Here is a 16,836-nt window from a genome sequence, read left to right on the forward strand (position 1 = left end):
TTGGCTCACATTCCCTACAGAAGAGTTTACTCTCATTAGAAACTGTACGCAACCAAAACCAAAAAAAAATGTCAGAGAAAGATCTGTTATCATCCTTGACATATATCTACACTTTGAGTTCTGTGGTGTTAAAAATCTTCATGCACAAACAAATTACACAGGCTAGGTCTAATTCAGCCAAAGATATGACAAAGGATGACACAGGAGTATTGCCTTTTGCTCCACTTCTACTTTTGTCAATGCCTAAAGCTTATTATTCCTTTAAAAGTATGGATTTGCTATCTGCTGGTGTTTCTAAGTTGGATTTCAATTTTATTTGGAAGGATTATGTTTGTAAGCACTGCTTAATTTGCTGGCTCTGGAAGCTGAAATGTTTGCTTTGTTGCAAAGAGCAAGAATTGTGTGAGCATCAGATAAAACAAATTTCCTTTGGCTGCTGTTTCAGTCTGACTGAATTTTGACATGAAGGAACAAAACCTTTACGGATAAAAAGGTAAATTATATTTTGTCTTTATTCAGTGTTTGGGATTGTCAGCAATGATGCTAATTATTACCTTCTGTGCTGCAAATGATCTCCAAATCCTGTGGGACTCAGAACACCATTTCATTTTACACAAACCAGTGAACAAACATCAGATGGTGACAACCTTCAGTTATTAATCAGTTGGGCAACATTCATGCTCATGAAACCTTACACCCTTTTTCCACAGTTACTTCTGCTTATTCCTTAGTCTCCTGCTATTTAAAAACAATTCTATTTAAAAAATAAGTTACTTCAAAAGCTATTAAAGTGAATAATTCTATTTAAATGAAATTCTGACTGGAAGGGGATATACCTTATCAGTGATATTGTCTGCTTTTATTTGCTTTCTTTTTACAGTTAGTATTCTGGGAGTTGAGATTTCAGCTTGTTCAAGACTGAGAGAATCCATGCTCCTCAAACATAATCTTAGAAAATTCTAAGGGTCGGCACACTCTTTTCTGTTTAAATTTCCAACAGAAATAGTTGTGTAAATCTTAGATCCTTAGTAATATAAGTTACACTAATCTTATTCAGTCAAATTCTACTCTGAAAAGGTTGTGAGAACATGAGGGTTAATGACCACTCTTTGAATTTGAAGAAAGAAATGATTACGTCATCTGAAAGAATATGTGCTAGCTTCAAGCAGCCACCAAGCTCTCTGCTGAGCACTGTGCTGAGGTAGAAGCTGTTCATAAATTTTTTGTATTGTAACTAAGACTTGCATTTAACTAATGGTGCTGGCTATTTTTTTATGCATTAAGCACATTAGCTGACAGCAAGTTGAAGCATTGCAGTCTTTTAAGCAGTCTTAATATTTTTAGTCTCGCACCTGATGAGTTGACAAGAAGGTTTTCTTAATATTTAAGAACAGTGAGTATATGTGCCAAGTGAACTGCTATTTATAAAATTTATATCACTGTTCTGATGGATTTTCAGACAATGAAGAAAATGGATTAGGCAACAAAGACAATAAAGCTTACTTCACATATTTCTTTCTGTTGCTTGAAAATTCCAGACACACTGCTTCATTTCAGAGCAACGCATAATGTAAATTGGACTAATTCCCCTGAAATCTGACTCCAAATCTAATTTTAGTTACATTTTATTCCTAAATTGGTTTAAACTGAGTTAGGCAAAACTGGAGTTTAAAAATCCAAACAATTGGACTAAATGAGGGAATAGGAGTATAAAAGTGATCATACCAGAAATGCATCCAACTTTTTTTGGCAATAGCTTCTTAGACACATAACACAGGAGAGGCTGAACTTATAGCTGTGAGTTTCATAGTCATAATGTTATATAGAACTTTACATTTCTGCATTGCATACTCCCATGCTATGAGAAGTGAAAACAAGCACTCACATAATTACTTTGCTTTTGTATCTTGAGAAAAATGTGACTTCACTTCTCAAATTAAAAAATCACAGTTGCACACACACAAAAAAGACAAAACATTATATAGTGTTATGTTGGCAGTTTCAATAAAAACTCATTGAATATGAGATGGATTTCTTCTTTTTCTTATTGTGTAACATAACATGCTTGCAAAGTTTCAGCACTGATGGCCAATTTTGGCCATCTTGGCTAGATGGAAGACTTCAGTCTACTTAGAAATTCACTCAGAAGACCTTAATTATTTCCACTTACTTAAAATAGATGTCATCAAATCCTCTGTTAGTAAAAAGAAAATGTATTATCTCTTCTGGATAGTAAAACTCATACTTTGGATTGTAAAAGAGGTAACTTAGGTAATGAAACATTTTTTAAAAGAGTACAATATGTGATTAGGACAAGACTGATGTATTACACTGTTAAATCATCTTTGAACCTTGGAACTAGATATGATGAAAAAGCCAAGCTTCCTTGCATCTTACTAAAAGGAAGATTATAATGGTACGCAGAAAAAGTCCTAGCAGCTGCAATTGGTTTCTCTTAAGAAAAATTAGCAGCATTCAAACTTGATTAAATACCACCTCCTCTGGCTTTCCTGGGGAAAGCAGGAATGCATTTATAACTGGGGTGCTTTACAAGCAATATTAGGTGATAGTTAAAATGAAAACATTTCAAAGTTAAAGAAACTTTACTGTATTTTGCCTTTGAGTAAAGAAATCTGATATAAAATTAAACTTTTCTGTGCTTATGTGTATCTCATTCACTGTTGAAGCAGCACTGCTGAAAGTTAGAAGACTTCATTCAAATTAATTTTTGATTCTGTGAATCTTGTTTGAGGTGTTTCACAAAGACAAGGCTGGTGAACACCTTCTACACTTTTTAGGTTCATGCACTCACTTTCTAAAATCACAAGTTGGGGGTGGCATTTATTATAGAAGGGCTGCAATCAGACACTCAGAAAAATATGGAGTTAGATAGAAGTAACTGTCATAAATTACCACAGTTTTAGATTTTTCTATCTGAACTGTTTGGTAGCTTTCAGTTCTTCAAAGATACCAGTAGATCACTGAAACTGAAAGAAAATATATTTAAGGATAATGAAAATTTATAATTGGCTGCTTTTCTGTTAAGCAAGAGGAGAAAGGAAGTGTAGGTACCAGAGGTGTACCAAGGGGACTTTCAGGTGACAGTTAATTTAAAAAAAGATTCAGTAAGCCTTATCACTTTACAGTGGGTTACACTGCTCATGGTGTAATCTTTTTTGGGGCAGTTCTATCATCTTTTCCCTCCAGAAAACCTGCCTTGTACCAGGTATGATTTCTGCCCTGTGTTGTGTTTTAAAGATCTTGTTTTGGATAGTGTTTTTTTATGAACTTTCAAAGAGCCAAACTAGGTTGATATGCTTTGCAGTACATTGGCCATATGCTTCACTGGGTAACTGGATTGTGTAGGGGTTTCTTGCTGTAAGCTCTGGAGCATCACATGCAGAAACAGTATTTGACCCTTCTTCCCTGTACAGATTAATTTATAAAATAGAATATTTAGGCAAAATGTTATACAAGGTGTTGGATGACCTGGGAATTTTACTCTGGTGTCTGTTACTGAGTTTCTCAGTGATCTTAGGCAAGCTGTTGTTTAATCTCCCTAATTTCAGTCAAGTAAAGAGAATATTTACAACTGGAAGTATCCTAAACGATGACGAGCAGAAAACTTTCATAAAAGTTCCTTTGCTCCAGCAACGAGCTCCCATAATTCTTCTCTAAATTTAGTTGTTTCTTTTTAGTTTTTAAAATTCACACAAATATTTATCCTCTTCTCCTGCACCAAAAGAAATGTGACTAGAAGGCCAAGAGAGGTGATTTTCCCCCCTCTACTCCACTCTCATGAGACCCCACCTGGAGTGTTGCATCCTGCATGAGATGGGCAAGGTCCTGTTGGACCAAGTCCAGAGGATGCCAAAGATGAGGGGTGGGCTGGAGGAGAACCTCTCTTATGAAGACAGCTCAGCCTGGAGAAGAAAAGGTTGTAAGAGAACTTGTAACACCTTCCTATATCTACAGAGGGCCTACAAGGAAGTCAGAGTGAATCTTTTTACAAGACGACGAGGGAGACAATAGTTTTAAAGTGACAGAAAACAGGTTTAGATTAGATGTTAGGAAGTATTCTTTACTGTGAGGGTGGTGAGTCACTGGAACAGGCTGCTCAGAGAAGTTGTGGTTGTCTCATCCCTGTGTGTATTCAAGGCCAGGCTGGATGGGGCCTGAGCAACCTGGAGTAGTTGAAGGTAGCCCTGCCCATGGCAGGGAGATTGAGATAATCTTTAAGGTCTCTTCCAACCTACACCATTCTATCACTCTATGATTCTACTATTCAAACTGCAGTTTCAAGACACTCTGAGAGACTGATACCGCTATCACATGTAGATCCATAAATTTTGTTCTGAGGCATTTTCATTCTAAATTTGTTAAAGAATGAAAATGCACATGCAGTAAAAACCAAAGACCTAGAAACAAAGACGCATAATAGCATATGAATAAATCATAGCAGAAATAATAAATTATTAATGCCACCATGAATTGTTAAATAAATATTTCTGTTGAACCATTGCATGGATTAACAGTATGGTTTCCTGGTTATTCTACAACTTGATAAAAGCGAGGATAGGATAGGGTTCCTACATGCTGCACCCAGGCTCTTTAAGTGACCATAGAGCTATGTAAAGCACATGAACATGGAAAAGAACCAGGAACCATTCCCAATGCTTTCAAGAAACACTGAACTTATCCCATGAACATATTGCAATTGCATGGACCAAACGCAAAATTCAAGTTATTCAGAAAATATTGGACATTTTTCACCTCTGCTAAGAAGTCATACTGTTTTTAATGCCATATATTTCCAAACAAACAGCAGATAGGTGACTTATTTACACTTTAACATATTCACAATGTAGGTAACACTTTTCCTCTCAGACAGAAGTACTGCACATCCAGAAGATTTGAATGAAGAGCAATGTTTACAGGTGACAAAATATCAAAAGACGTACAAGAGCTTGAGCAAAACTGAACAGTTTTGAGGTAGATGGACACAGATATCTGTGAGAAAAGTAGATGTGGAAGTTTGATGGTTGCAAACATTAATAAATTTGCTATGCCTCATGACCTAAGTGTGCCCCATATGATGTGCATGTATATTTAAATGCTGCAGTTATATTCAGTATTAAATACTGTTTTGTCACTGCTGCTTTTGCAACAGATGAATTAAAGTAAATCTTGTGCTAACAAGGTTAGCTACTGCATAGTACCTCTCATGCTAAAAGAATTTCATAAACATTTAATAAAGTTCAAACTATAAATATAGTCCAAAATTACTTTGGGAACTTAAAAATAAACATTTATCTCATCCATAAAACATCTTGTGTAAAACTCTGGAAGATGGTACCTGTTCAAATACAATGTTGAAACATTTATTTCTAGGAAATACTATATGACATGAAAATATATTATTTTGCCAATGAGTTGCTGCACTCACTCCAGCAGTAGTTCAATGCTAGGCACACAGCCCTGAGAAAAGAGTGAATGATCACTCCTGCATGCTTAAGCCAGGAAGGATGTAGCAAATCTAGAAACACATCATCTCCTCATCTGCTGAGAGACTTGAATATCTACTATGAATAGTGATTTAAGAAACTCATTGTATAAAGCATATTCAATATCAAAATATGAAATGACATGAAAGTGTAAAGAAGAAACTGAACCAGGGTAATTGTATTGTAAACATTATTGTAGCTAGTGGAAAAAAAGGGAAGAATTTGGAACATCTGTCTCTTTAGATCTAATCCAAATACACAATACAATATCTTCCTTTTTAAAGAACTAATTTTCAGATCTTTATCAACCAGGCTAATAACAGTATTGAACAGGAAAAACTTGGAAAGGAGAAGAAATGAGAAACATGAATCAGACCTGTAAGAAAAGGCCATATTCTTGTAATTGACTGTTTTTGTCCTGACCTTAAATCTGAATGATAGTGCACTTAAAATGAGGCAGTATTGCTTCAGCTTTAAAATTATTTTAACAGATTTTACAGAAATTTCTTCTCTTGAAGTAACGTCTCCTGTCTCTCTTTTCTCCTGTGTATTAGTTCTATTGAAGCTGCCAAGCTATAACTGGCAAGTACATCTCTTTACTTTTCCTTTCTATTCATATCATTACCATGAGACACCTACAGACTGGACCTCCTAAGGAGAATTCTGAATCTAAAACCAACTAAAAATAAATATTACACGAGTATTAATGAACAAATGGAATTTAAATTAACACTGACTTTCTGATAGTAGGCATTACCTAATTCCCCAAAAGATTTTAATGGACTTTCATATTTCAGTCATCTTGATGATGGTCTTCCTTATGCATACATGAACAATTAAGAAGATTACACCAGTTCTGAAAGAAGGCTGAAGTGCTCTTGATTTGGTGCAAACACAGCATTACATAAGTCTTTCATATATCAGCTTTACAAGGTATTTTTTACATGTAAAAATATTTTTACATGTCTTTCAAAAGACAGCTACCAAAGAACATATCCTGAAATACTAATGGTGGAGAATGTAAATACATTATTCTTGTCTTACTTCCTTTGTCTTTATTAAAGGCTTTAAAATTATGTACTATGACTATTTGTATATAATGCTGAATGCTAAAACACTGTCTGTTACACAGTTTGTAGTAAAGAAATGAGGTCTTATACAGAAGGTTTTCCTTTTGTTTCTTTGTTTTTGTTTGTTTGAATATGTCTACATATTCACCAAGTGTAATTTTAGGTAAATATTGAAACAGAACTTCTGCTAGTAGTGGTGGAACCTGAAAATGCAAGGCTTATCTGAATGTATTTTAATTTTTTATTTTTGGTCCAGATATCGATCTGTCACTACATGAAGATTGTTTGAGAGTAATGGGACTTCCTTGGAATGCTAAGTGACTTGCTGAGGCCATGAAGTTCTAAACTTTCATGAAGTTATCAAATAATTATATATCTTATTCAGCTAAACATATTTACATACACAGCAACCCAAAATCTTCAAATGGTTGAAGAAAGTTATGCATGTCCCATGATCAAAACACTAGAACTGTTTTTCTTCTGTTTATTAAGTAAAATTTTTTAGGTTTTAGGAAAATAATATTTATCATATATTACCATCAAAGAAGACTCTTTCACCAAAATTGAATGCATTTAATATCTCTAACCTATAACTTATTTTATTACACTAGATATTAAAAGAGAGGAGGTATTTTTATAGTTCATTTTCCATGAAAATATTAAAGAAATGGTATATAATCTTAAACCTCAGGAGCCACTTCCTGCCAGTCAGTATATAATTACTTTGACATTGGTGGAAAATGCATTGTCAGAGCAGCACTTAGAAGCACATAGATTTACTAAGAGCACTTTCCTGATCTTTAAAACTTAAATTAGGGATATACAGATTTTTAAAGATGATATTTACAAAGAAGATATTGATTTTTTTTAGCAAAAGCTAATGACAGAATATGTATTAAAAGGTGTGTAACCCTCTTATTTAAAATTCATTATGAGATATTATTTCAGAAGACAGCAAATGCTATACTTCAACATTCTAGTGAGTTTCTGAGTTATTTATTGCTCTTCTGGCAACACTAAGCTGCTAACAAGCATTTATATATCTGAAAAAAAAATATGAAAGGTCAAATTTCTTATATGGGCTTCAATTATTGTGTGGTTTTTAGTAATCAAAAATGTATTTTTTATCATCTGTTCATAGTGTGACAATAAAAGAAGCAGATTTTGTGCTTGTTGATGTTATCCTTCTTACAATATTTATGAAAAAAGTATTTGTTATTATTATACATTTTGACTGGGTTGCTGGTTGTCAAATACTTTACTTGGATAAAGAAAAGCATAAAAGCTATAAGAATCTCTGAAGTGCATGGAGTGATAATGAAGTAACTACTTTTACAGTTTGGTTCAATGATTACAATACTTACTGACGTAAGTGTCAGGAGTACAGGAGAAAGGAAGAAAAGATCATTATACATATCTTCGTATTTAACTTTCATGGTCAATTTTTTTTTCCATAATATGCAAAAAAAGCAAACTTTCATTTCTAGAAAATCTGCATCTTGTAATTGGACCCCATAGTGTTTAAAAATGTATGAACTGCAACTGAAACTGCTCTGGTAGAGAGAAAAGCTTATTTAAAAATTACCATCTTCCCTGTGGCTCTCCTTGTTTGTGTCTAATGAGCACATCCCACTTTTGTTCACTTACAGGAGATATTTAGGCTTAGCATTCTGCCCAGGTTGCCCAAGTACTGCTCTCAGCACCACTTTTAGGAAAGTTACGTGCATTACCCAAACTTCTATAAAATTTTGCCATCAATATTTTAACCAAGAAGCCATTTGGCAAGGGTAGATGGAACAGATTGCAAATATAGATACAGATAATCTGATGAGACAAATTACATTTCATTAGCAAAACCAACCCATAAAAGCAGATTTCTAGGGCCACCCATTCAATTAATGCTGGTTAGGTGTGGAAAAAGGGTGGATTTGTGACCATGGAGAAGTGGGCAGACAAACTTGCCTATGCTCAGCCAGTAGCTAGATCTTACATTAGACACTTTTATTGTTTTACAATGCAAAACTTATTTTAGTTTTGGGGAATTGTGGCAAGACATGATATGATCTTCATGACGATTCGTCACTAAATACTCTGGTATTCCAACAGAAACAATAACAAAACAAAAATAGCACAGAATCAGTGAGACTAAAGTAAGTCCTTGAGAAGCCCTACTTTGCCTGTGTTATGCTGAATGAAGCTCGTATTTTGGAGAGAACAAAATGTTTTATTTATGGATTTAACCAGTGTCCTGATTCTGGCTACGAGAGAGTTAATTTTTGTTCTTAGTGTCTGACACACTGCTCTGTTTTGGATTTAGTATGGGAATAATGTTGACAACACACTGATGCCTTGGCTGCTAAATGATATTTACCCTAAGTCATTGATTTTTCAGTTTCCCAGGCTCTCACAGTGAGGAGGTGCACAAAAAGCTGGGAGGAAGCATGGGCAGGACAGCTGACCTGATTGGGCCAAATGCATAGTCCATAGCATAGAACATCACGGCCAGACTACAAACTGAGGGGGTTTAGCAGGAAGATGGATTTGTCAGGGCTTGGGAACGGGCTTGCCATCAACCAGCAGGCAATCAGCAATTGTACGGTACCACTTGTTTTTCTTGGGTCTTCTTTCCCTAAGTCTCTGTCTCACCCTTTTTCTCTTCCTCCCTCCTTTTGTTTACAATTGCTATTAGTAGTAGTATCACTCCTGACTTTCCCCTCCATCCCACGGAGGGTGCAGGAAGGACCTGAGCAGCTGCTGGTTGATACTTTGCTGCCAGTTGGGGATAAACTGTGACAACCATGGAGATATGTGAATCTTTTTGGTGCTACTGCAGGCACTGAAAGCTCAATCCAGTGAAAAAAATGCCTAGAATAGAAGCCTGTAAGCCTTAATGTTCATTGTTTTCTAGATATATTGACTAATTTATCACATTGTGCAAACTGCAGTTTCCTTTCCTTAGTGGATATTGTGGGTGTAAAGAAGTGAGAAAACAGACAGCACAATACATCTGCAAATAATTATCCTGGACAAAACATATTTTTCAAGCTTTTTTTTGAAAACCTGTAAGGAGGCTACAGTCTAACAAAATTTATCAAAATAAATTAGCTGGCCTCTAACAAGTTCTGAAGAATGGCCTTGAGCCATAGGCTCTGATTTTTTGCTCAATTCCAAACCCAGCAACTAACAGCATCAGAGACTCAGATGCAGCGAAAGGTGTTATTCTCCTTTGGTTATAGTTTTCAATTTGTAACTCACCTACAAACGCAGTGAAATTAAACTTCCTTAAACAGAATGAATTGGTAAAAATGTGAGTCCATATAATTCAGAAGTTCTTTTGCTTCATAAGCAAGGTTTCTTCACAATTAATAGGATTCATTTAGAAAGTAGAACACTTTCAAAGATGGATACTTAGAGTACAAAAAAATTATGAAGTTGTGAAATGAAGAACTTTTCTTCCCATTTAATAAATGTTTCTAATTTATTAGTAGCAGTACACTCAATTGTCTGTCTGAAGCTGAACATACCATTTAATGCCAACTTGCAAGATATTGAGTAGTTACTGGAATTTCCATATTTAAAAAGATGCTGCCTTAATGTAAAACTGTCAATTCTTTGAATAAAAAAAGAAATTTTAATGCTTGTAAATAAACCTAAAGTATCTTAAGGACAATTTCACCATGTGCTACAATGCAAGATATATTCAATTGTCAAAGAAAAACAGACTTACCCAAGGTAAATCAAATATCAAGAAGAAGAAATACTCAGTTTTCTACATACTACAAATGTCAGGCAAATATTCATACAATTTCGGTACTTTATTTCAGATAAATTTTTGTTTTATAGTATATTTTTATACTTTAGATGGTGTTGGAGATTTAATGCTATAATTTATGGCTTAAATATCTTTATGAAGGACTTTTGCCTATTATAGCAAAACTGTACTAGAAAAGCTGCAAAGACCACCATGCCATGAATAGGCCTTCTGACTGAGGCCAGGAACTACTCCTTGATGAAGACAGTAACTCAGGCCTGGACTGGAAGAATACATTCATGGCTGGATCTAGCTTAGCACCTTCAGGGTGGAGACCAAAGCCTCAGGGCTATCAGCTGCCAGGCTCAAATAGACCCTCAAGCCAAAGGATGAGGGGTAGAGGTTTCGGGTGTGTGCTGAAAAAGCCTCTGGTCAGAGGCAGTGAACGCCCATCCTCCGCTGTGCAGAGCTCAGCTGTGGGGCCGCTTCACCCCGGGAAAAGATGCATCCTCATGAAGGACACCAGAAGGGTGTCATGACCCATCAAAGACCTTCCCCAAAGGAGTCCCCAACCCTGCACCAGAGCACTGCAACATCATGCAGCAAATCTACAATGTTGCAAGGGACAGTGTCAAACTGGCCCCCTTAGGGGAGGCACCTGGGCATTCCCACCTGGCCCAAACATCCATCAATCTATGTATTCTGTACTTTTTGGTGCAGCGGCAGTGGCGGGGGCACGGGGAGGGGGACTCTCACCACCAAGAAGACCAGATGGTTGGGGACGACGAGACATGGTTGGGACCTCGGGAAGGCCGATATCTTTCCACCTAACCTTTGTCACTCTCTCCCCATGCCCCCACCCCCTACGCACAACTCTTTCTGTCTTTCTGGTTTTCTGTCTTTCTTTCTCTCTGTCTCTGTCTCTCTCTCTCCCTTTGCTTCTTTAACTATTAAATAAAATATGCCAATTTTTTTTTTGTGCCAACATCTAACCTTGTCTGGCTTTAATAACGCTTTTTGGGTATATTTCAAACCTCTCTGGATCTGATCCATGTTATTCACAGACACTTAGTTTCCCTCACTCTTCTATGTTTCAGCTGGTTTGTAACAGATGGCCTGAACTAGGCACTTTTAATAAATATTTCCTAGACATTTTTATTGTGATACTCTTGTTAATTTTATGTTCAGTAACACCAATACCACCCCTAAAGCTCAATACATGCTTTGAAAATACATTTTCCCACATTTATTAACTATAATTCTCTATCAAGTATATCTCTTTCATAAACACAATATTTGGAATTCAGTGAACCTTTTATTTTGGATTCATACATCTAATTCCCGATTTTCCCTGTACTGTGATTTTAATGATACTTCAATATAATTTAAGGAGTGTTACTCCTTCCCACCCCCCACCCCCCTTTATTTTCTTTTCTTTGTTTCTTTTTTTTTTTGTTTTGTTTTTCTGGGTTTGTCCTTCTCTATTGATCCTGTTACCAGTTACAAGCTGAAAGCATTATCCAAGTTCTGACACATAACAAGTAATAGATGAGAAAAATGACCTTCTCATTAGGCTTATTAATTTTGAGGTCATTCAGAATTCATCAAACAACACACTATGCTGACTGGGGTTAATGGTCTTTGCTTTTTCTTACTATTTCTACTACTTTGAAGAAAATGCTAAACCTCATCAGACCCTAACTAGAAAATATTTTCCTCAGCTGCCGCTACATCAAAAACAACTAATCCACAAGCTTTTTTCCTCTCCCCAGCCCAAGACAAAAGAATAATAACCTCATTGCTATTTCTCATTAACATGCTTAAGGACCTCATTTATAATTAGTGTTAAAACAAAACTGCTTTATAATCATCATCATACTACCTGCAAGTTGAAGGAATTTTCTGCTCTTTAAAATTTAGTATATTCATCAATTTTTTTCATTAGTGATGTGTGGGAGAGTACAAATTTCCTGGAAAAAACTAATCATTAGATTATGCACAAAATTTTCAGTTTGTATATTAACTAGTATTACATTAAAAGAGAAAAGAATTTATATTTTTAGCTGACCACACTTGCCTTTTTTTTTGCCTGAGGAAAATTACTCTTAAGAGGAATGACTATATAATTTCAGGTAAATGCTAAGCATTGCCTTTCCAGGTTATGACATTTTGCAACTAGATCCACATTGGTCCTACAGTATGTACATGTGAGGTGCATGGCACTAGAGCAGAATTCAGAATCCAGACAATTTGAGGGTAAGGGCACTTAGAGAGGGAGAGAGTCCTGAGTCTAAGTCTGTCGTGCCCAGGGTTATTTTTGTGGCTTTTTAAACAGATGGTCATTTATGTAAGATGAGTAACAGTGAAATTACTCTGGAAATACAATCCAGGACTGCCTCTTTCCAAGAGGTTGTCCTGAATGTTAGCTACACCAGCGGTGCTCTTAAAAACTAGCAGCTTTTTGTGATCCATGAGATCCACGGCATTCTGCCCTCTTCTCTTCCTCTTTCCCCATGTGAGCTGCTATTGCAGTCTATCTCTGGGAAATTATATACACTTATGCTCTCCTAAAGATAGAAACTGTCCTGATTTAACATGGTAACCACTGGACACTGATCTAACTTTGCAGTTGTGCTGTTTTGCATAGTAGGTTGGGTTAGATGGCCTCTAGAGGTCTCTTCCACACTACATTTTTGTACAGTTCTATGGCTACGTGAAAGAGGGACTGTGACTTCTTTCACAGTTGTTTTAAGGCAACTCTAACTGCATGTGTGAAAGCTATTATTCCAGACTGTGCATGCCAAATGCATCAGAGGATCTCACAGCTCTTTGGATCTTAGTGGGGCTTGACTTGCAGTTCATGATGAGACTGTTCTGGTGAGTGTCAAAACTGTTGGTTTCAGCAGAGTAACCTACCAAGTTTAGAAACTTCCAAGGTCAATCCACCATGAAGTGGGAGTTTGGGTGTTTATAGCTCTAGACCAGAGAAATGAGGCTTGCCTAAATGCTGCTGGCACTTTGGTTTCAATAAGTTTTTCTTGCTTTGTAGAATATTAGTTCTTACACCCAACTTCTTATTGTCAGAACAAATTACAATGCCATCTGAAAGTCTATTTTCTCCCACTTCCTAGCATTAGAAAAGGAATGTTGCTTTGGCAAATGAGCTAATATTAACAAAGGTCACATGCTTTGTTCCATGTAAGTATCAAGGCAGTAAAAAAAAAAAAAAAATCACACAAAGCATTGATTACTCAAAACTGTAATTCATAGAAGATAGTGGATACTTTTTCCCATCTCAGCAAAATCAGCTAATCCCCTTTTCAGAAGAGCAGATCTTGGGGGAAGGACATGGACTAATTAGGGATGCATCCAGGTTACATGCTGCAAAGCAGCTGGGCTTTCTGACTGCTCCATTTCTACCATATGTTGTGAAATCTTCTCAAAACACCACAGTATTTCAGATGCTTGAACCTATTCAGCTGTCACAAAAAGAAGAGGCTCTACTGTAAGGAAGGAATATTTTATCTTTCACAATTTTTGTGAATCTTATTTTTATTACTTGGTGCAGCAGCAAATAATATAATGAAGATATTATGTTCTCTTCTGAAATGGATCAAAAAAGTGGGCTTTATTTTCTGCTTCTACACACTTGGAATGGCTGTTTGCTCTGGTGAAAAAGATACAACCTTCCAGGTCTGGTGACACCTTGGCACAGGTTTAAATGGCCACAGTGAGACTGAGGTTGTTACAGGGACATTGCATTTACAATATGAGGTATTTTTACTGGTTTTAACCATGGTTTCTTTGCTTTTCTTGGTTTCATAGAGTGTGTCAGATGTTCCAAATTACAATGAAATTGCACACATTTATACTATTTCTATAATTACATCTATAGCAATTACAAAGCCTAATTATGTAATGACAATAAAAGATAAATTTTATTGCATGAAGGTGCTATTATTGTAAAGAAAGGGAATGACATCTGTATAAGATGTGTCAATTCACAAACAGGAAAAAGAAGCTTCTCATTTCAGAGTAAATTTAAACTTTCCTTACATTAACTAGGAAATATTGGCCCTGCTTACCCCCTAATTTCACTATTATATTTATCTCTTGCTATGCAATTGGATGGTGTCAAAATTGTTTCCGGTTTATTCAGAATTTTCTGTGTTACGCAGAATACAAAATGAACAGCCTTGAAATGTTGTGTGTATGTGAATTATTGCAGGATGTAAACAGCACAGTGTGTCAGCTGAATCAGACTGCTGAAAACATATAGATCAATAATTTGGTTTATTTTTAGATCTTATATTGCCCCTCTCTGTCCTAGATCCTTGTAGTCTTCTTTTAGCCTGAAAACCTGAAGGTCAGTTTGAAGTCATGATCATGTAATAGTTATTTTTATATCAACAGCTTTATTGGTCTTGGGAGGATATTGTTACTTATTTCTTAATCTTTTGGGGAACGAACTATAGTCTGGACAGATTACAAAAACATACAGTGAAATTACAGGGTCTATCACTTCATACACGGTCTCCAGCCTCCCCCCCCCACCCCTCTATTTTCAGAAGATTTGTGGGTGTTCAGCATGTCTGCAAATCAGATCACAATATTCTGTGTAGCCTGTCAAGGTATATATTTATCATTTCATCAGCCATATGACCAGTTTGGGTATATATATCTGCTTTCTAGAGGTGGGTGGATAATGAAACTGTTCTGAAAACTATTATTACAAGGAGTTAAGAGGTTACAGAGTTTTACTTTCCTGTAAGTCATTTATTGATACAAATAATGAACAACAGATATATATTTGGCCTTTTAACCACATTCTGTGTTCCTTTAAATTGATGAATTTCAAGGAGATAAATCTGAACACTCTCTGAACACTAGTGATCAAAAACAACAAAACAGTTTTTCTTGAACAACACAATAAAGAGACAAGTAATTTATATTTTATTAACTGGGATAATTACTGGGAGACAGTATTAAGTTATGGCCATTCAGGAATTCTCTGTTTTCTTTAAAAATAAAGCACAGATACTGACTATTCTAGTCTTCATGATGCAGTTCACAACTTTGCAGCTGTATATCTTTATAATGGAGTTCACAAATTTGCAGCTGTATATCAGTGAAAACCGGATGTCTAAGAAGCTTTTAATTAAATCAGTATTTAAACAAAATATAAAATCAGTTCCTGTTGTGCCTTTGCACATTGCAATTTTAAGGCCAGAAGTCCCCTCTATGAATTCATAAAAAATGTTAAGGGACAGATGTCAGACTTTTGCCTTACTGCTTTCTTTAATAAAAGTCTACTTTTGTGCCTCTAGGAAGACTTGTCTCTTTCTAACCATCAATGTCAGGACCCCAACTGAACCTGTCAGTACAAAAGAGTCCAGAAATTGCACTGTCCTGCTGAACAGACTGTAAAAAAGAAATAATGGAAAAAAGTAAGTTGAGATTATTCTAGAAGAGAGTGACATTAACACCTCTGGAAATTATAAGGGAAAAAAAGATTTAAAAAAAATTCTTGAGTAGAATGGAAATGTAAATATAATTTAGTCACAAATATCTGCGCTGGAATATAACAATGTCAATTTATCAATCAGGGCTATCTGGCAGTTACACCTGGACTAATTCTCTGAGTAAAAGTCAATGTTATACAGAAACGATCATCCAGAAGATGTTATTCTTCTTGGCATTACACAAAGAGTTATGGTTAGTGATGCCCCAGGTGAAAATCCAGGGAAAGCAATCAGGGAACCTGAACTTATTCAGGACCATCACAAGTGCAGCACTTCACCGCAAGGTATATCTTAAGGCAATTTTCATCTCTACGTAATGTCCTGAACCCTCCTGTTAAATAGAAAAATAATATTGGAAGGTTTCTTGCAGTAGAATGTATAACCTAGATTTTTCTTTCTAAGTATAAAGCACTGTCCCACAGCATCCCCTCTTTCTTCTAAAATGATGTTCTAAACTTTATTCTACTTTCTATTTCTAATTTATTCCACTAAAATATTTCTACTAAAGTATTTTAATCCTCTTTAAATGTTTTTTGAAAGTGCATAGCTTCCTCTAAACACAGTGGCCAACAACTCTTTTATTTACTTTATTAATCATTCCTCCTCTGCCCTCTGAAGGTGGCTATGTGCCATCGTTTCCTTTTTCACTCTCTTCAAGACCTGAATTTTACATCTCCAGGTTGTGGATATTAAAGAAGTTATACAGCTGTTGTCTTTGGAAAGAACTCGTTGCATCGTGTGATGCTAATACTTGATATATTACTGATACACGAGAGAGACTCCAGGCTGCATGATCCAGCAGGGAAGCTCACAGATATATTTTGGGTTGCACCACGAGGAGCCACAGTAGTGGAATTGTCAGATTTTAACACCAGGATCAAATTTCTCAGCAAAACTGAGGAAAGGGAGAAAGACAGAAAATAAGGACTGCAAAGGGTGAGATGGGTGGATATATATTTGAATTGTACAATATGTGGCTTAGAGAAGCC

The 16,836-nt window shown here is 35.9% G+C and overlaps 1 protein-coding gene across 7 annotated transcripts in view; it reads right to left on the minus strand.

Moving 5' to 3' along the window:
- The window catches only part of KCNH7 (potassium voltage-gated channel subfamily H member 7), a 209,620-nt gene that overhangs the window by 44,824 nt on the left and 147,960 nt on the right, over positions 1 to 16,836 (minus strand). The window lies entirely within an intron of this gene.

Source organism: Taeniopygia guttata, chromosome 7 (assembly GCF_048771995.1).
Source record: "Taeniopygia guttata chromosome 7, bTaeGut7.mat, whole genome shotgun sequence".
Taxonomy (NCBI): Eukaryota; Metazoa; Chordata; class Aves; order Passeriformes; family Estrildidae; genus Taeniopygia; species Taeniopygia guttata.